Genomic DNA, 5,028 nt, shown 5'->3' on the forward strand with positions numbered 1-5,028 from the left:
ACCTTGCGTACATTTAGTATTTATTGTTTATATGTACTAGCATTATATTCCATTGTTCAGATGGGTCTCACATTTTAAAAAATTTAAATCCAAGCTGGTTAACGTATAGTGTAATAATGATTTCAGGAATTGAATATATTGAGTCATCACTTACATGTAACACCCATGAATCATCCCAGCAAGTGGCCACTTTAATGCCCCTCATCCATTTAGCCCATCCCACCACCAAACACCCTGCCAACAACCTTCAGTTCTCTGTATTGAAGAGTCTCTTCTGGTTGGTCAACCTCTCTGATTTTATATTATTTTTGCTTTCCTTCCTTTATGTTCATCTGTCTCATTTCTTAAATTCCACATATGAGTGAATATCTATGATATTTGTCTTCCTCTGGCAGACTTATTTCACTTAGCATAATATTCTAGTTATATCTACATTGTTTCAAATGGCAAGATTTCATTCTTTTTGATTGATGAGTAGTATTCCATCGTGTGTGTATATATACATACACAAAAGCATACATGCATACATACATACATACACAACCCACATCTTCTTTATCTGTCCATCAGTTGATGGACATTTGGACTCTTTCCATACTTTGGCTATTGTTGATAGTGCTGCTATAAACATTGGGTGCATATGCTCCTTCGAATCAGCACTCTGTATCCTTTGGATAAATATCTAGTAGTGCAATGACTGGGTCTTAGGGTAGTTCTATTTTTTATTTTTTGAGGAACCTCCATACTATTTTCCAGAGTGGCTGCAGTAGTTTGCATTCCCACTAGCAGTACAAAAGGATTCTTTCTCTACATCCTTACCAACATCTGTTGTTGCTTGAGTTGTTCACTTTAGCCACACTGACAGATGTGAGGTGGTATCTCTGTGTGGTTTTGATTTGTAATTCACTGATGATGACTGATGTTGAGCATCTTTTCATGTGTCTGTTTGCCATCTGGATGCCTTCTTTGCAGACTTTCTACTCATGTNATGCTCCTTCGAATCAGCACTCTGTATCCTTTGGATAAATATCTAGTAGTGCAATTACTGGGTCTTAGGGTAGTTCTATTTTTAATTTTTTGAGGAACCTCCATACTATTTTCCAGAGTGGCTGCAGTAGTTTGCATTCCCACTAGCAGTACAAAAGGATTCTTTCTCTACATCCTTACCAACATCTGTTGTTGCTTGAGTTGTTCACTTTAGCCACACTGACAGATGTGAGGTGGTATCTCTGTGTGGTTTTGATTTGTAATTCACTGATGATGACTGATGTTGAGCATCTTTTCATGTGTCTGTTTGCCATCTGGATGCCTTCTTTGCAGACTTTCTACTCATGTCTTTGCCCCATTTCTTCACTGGATTATTTGTTTTATTTGGGGGGGGGTATTGAGTTTGATAAGTCCTTTATACTAACCATTTATCTAATATGTCATTTGCAAATATCTTCTATTCAGTTAGTTGCCTTTTAGTTTTGCTGATTGTTTCCTTCACTCTGCAGAAGGTTTTTCAATGCTCAGCGTCTGTCATCATCAGGGAAATACAAATCAAAACCACACTGAGATACCACCTCACACCGGTCAGAGTGGCTAAACTTAACAAATCAGTAGACTTTAGATGCTGGAGATGATGTGGAGAAATGGGAACCCTCCTACACTGTTGGTGGGAATGTCAACTGGTGCAGCCCCTCTGGAAAGCAGTGTGGAGGTTCCTCAAAAAATTACCAATAGAGCTCCCCTATGACCCGGCAATAGCACCGCTAGGAATTTACCCAAGGGATATGGGAGTGCTGATGCAGAGGGGCACATGTACCCCAATGTTCATAGCAGCACTCTCAACAATAGCCAAAACATAGCTAAAACATGGAAAGAGCCTAAGTGTCCATCAAGGGACGAATGGATCAAGAAGATGTGGTTTATCTATACCATGGAATACTACATGGCAATGAGAAAGAATGAAATCTGGCCAGGTGTAGCAACATGGATGGACCTTGAGGGTGTTATGCTAAGTGAAATAAGTCAGGCAGAGAAGGACAGATAGCATATATTTTCACTTATAAGTGGATTAGGAGGAACTTAACGGAGGACCATGGGGGAGACGAAGGGGGAGAATAGTTGGGGAGATGGAGGGAGGCAAACCATGAGAGACTCTTGAATGCTGAGAGCAAAGTGAGGGCTGATAGGGGTGGGGGGAGGTGAACCGGGGTGATAGGCATGGAGGAGGGCACTTGTGGGGATGAGCACTGGGTGTTACATGGAAACCAACTTGACAATAAACTATTTTTAGAAAAAGTAAGGTTTTTATCTTGTTGATGTCACAATAGTTTGTTTTGCTTTAAAATCTTTTAAATGTTTATTTATTTTTGAGCGACAGAGAGACAGAGCATGAGCAGGGGAAGGGCAGAAATAGAAGGAGACATAGAATCTGAAGCAGGCTCTAGGCTCCGGAGCTGTCATCACAGAGCCCAGCGTGGGGCTCAAACTGACAAACCACGAGATCATGACCTGAGCTGAAGTCAGCCGCTTAACCGACTGAGCCACCCAGGAGCCCCTGTTTTTACTTTTGTTTCCCTTGTCTCTGGAGACATGTCAAGTAAGAAGTTGCTGCAAGCTGAGGTCTAAGAGGTTATTGCCCATTTTCTCCTCCAGGATTTTGATAGCTTCCTGTCTTACATTTAGGTCTTTCATTCATTTTGAGTTTATTTTTGTGTATGGTGTAAGAAAGTGATCCGGGTTCACGCTTCTGCATGTCACTGTCCAGTTTTCCCAGCACCATTGTCTGAAAACAGTCTTTTTTCCATTGGATATTCTTTCCTGCTTTGTCAAAGATTAGTTGGCCATACGTTTGTGGATCCATTTCTGGCTCCTCTCTTCTGTTCCACTGATCTATGTGTCTGTTTGTGTCAATACCATACTGTCTTGATGATTACAGCTTTGTAATACATCTTGAAGTCCAGAATTGTGATGCCTCCACCTTTGGTTTTCTTTTTCAGTATTGCTTTGGCTATTCGGTCTCTCTTCTCGTTCCATAAAAATTTTAGGATTGTTTGTTCTACCTCTGTGAAGAATGCTGTGTTATTTTGATAGGGATTGCATTGAATATGTAGATTGCTTTTGGTAGTACTGACATCTTCACAATATTGTTTTTCTAATTCAGAAGCATGGAATGTTTTTTGCATTTTTTTTGGTGTGTGTCTTCTTCAATTTCTTTCGTAATATTTCTACATTTTTTGCCATATAGATTTTTCACATCTTTGGTTAGGTTTATTCCTAGGTATTTTATGGTTTTCAGTGTAATTGTAAATGGGATCGATTCCTTGATTCCTCTTTCTGCTGCTTCATTATTGATGTATAGAAATGCAACCTATTTCTGTACATTGATTTTATATACTGTGAATTTTCTGAATTAATATATCAGTTCTAGCTATTTTTTGGTGGAGTCTTGGATTTTCAACGTAGAATATCATGTCATCTGTGAAGAATGAAAGCTTGACTTCCTCCTTGCTGATTTGGATAACTTTTATTTCTTTGTGTTGTCCGATTGCTGTTGAATAACAGTGGAGAGAGTGGATATCCTTGTCATGTTCCTGTCCTTAGGGGGAAAGCTCTCAATTTTTCCCCATTAAGGATGATATGAGTGCGGGTCTTTCATATATGGCTTTTTTCATCTTGAGGTATGTTCCTTCTATCCCTACTTTCTTGAGGGTTTTTATCAAGAAAGGATGCTGTATTTTGTCAGATACTTTCTCTGCATCTATTGAGAGGATCATGTGGTTCTTATTCTTTCCTTTATTAATGTGATGTATCACATTGATTGATTTGTGGATATGGAGCCAGTCCTTCATCCCAGAAATAAATCCCATCTGATTGTGGTGAATAATTCTTTTAACGTATTGTTGGATCTGGTTGGCTAGTATCTTGAGAATTTTTGCATCCATGTTCATCAGGGAAATTGATCTGTAGTTCCTCTTTTTAGTGGGATCTTTGTCTGGTTTTGGAATCAAGGTAATGATGGCCTCATAGAATGAGTTGGGAAGTTTTCCTTCCATTTTCTTGGAATGGCTTTAAAAGTATAGGTTGTTAACTCTTAATTGTTTTTTTAATAGAATATATTTTTTAATGTTTATTTATTTTGAGAGTGAGAGTGAGAGAATGAGCAAGGGAGGGGCAGAGAGAGAGGGAGAGAGAGAGAACTCCAAGCAGGCTCTGCACCGTGCATCGTGCAGAGCCTGACATGGGGTTCGATCTCATGAACCATGAGATCATGAGCTGAAGTCAAGAGTTGGAGGATTAACGGACTGAGCCACGCAGTTGCCCCTAACTCTTCTGTAAATGTTTGGTAGAAGCCCCTCAAAAGTTATCTGGCCCTGGATTCTTGTTTGTTGGGAGATTTTTAATTCCTAATTCGATTTCTTTACTGGTTATGGGTCTGTTCAAATTTTCTTTCTTCCTGTTTCAATTTTGGTAGTTTATATGTTTCTAGGAATTTATCCATTTCTTCCAGATTGCCCATTTGTTGGCATATTATTGCTCATAATATTATCTTATTATTGTTTGTATTTCTGCAGTGTTGGTTGTGATCTCTCCTCATTCATTCATGATTTTATTTATTTGTGTCCTTTTTCTTTTTGATCAGTCTGGCTAGGAATTTATCAATTTTGTTAATTCTTTTAAAGAAAAACTCCTGATTTTATTGATCTGTTTATACTGTGTTTTGTTTTGTTTTGTTTTGTTTGTAATCATTGATTTCTGCTGCTGCTTCTGATTTTGGGCTTTGTTTGCTGTTCTTTTTCCAGCTCTTTAAGGTGTAAGGTTAGGTTTTGAGACCTTTATTCCTTCTTTAGGAAGGGCTGAATTACTATATAATTCCCTCTTATGACCACCTTTGCTGCATCCCAGAGGTTTTGTGCTGTTGTGTTTTCATTTTCATTGGCTTCCATGTATTTTTCAATTTCCTCTTTAATTTCTTGGTTAACCCATTCGTTAGTAGGATGTTCTTTAATCACCAAGTATTCCTGGTCTTTCCAAAGTTTT

Source organism: Crocuta crocuta, unplaced genomic scaffold (genome assembly GCF_008692635.1).
Source record: "Crocuta crocuta isolate KB4526 unplaced genomic scaffold, BGI_CrCroc_1.0 scaffold1042, whole genome shotgun sequence".
In the NCBI taxonomy this organism is placed as follows: Eukaryota; Metazoa; Chordata; class Mammalia; order Carnivora; family Hyaenidae; genus Crocuta; species Crocuta crocuta.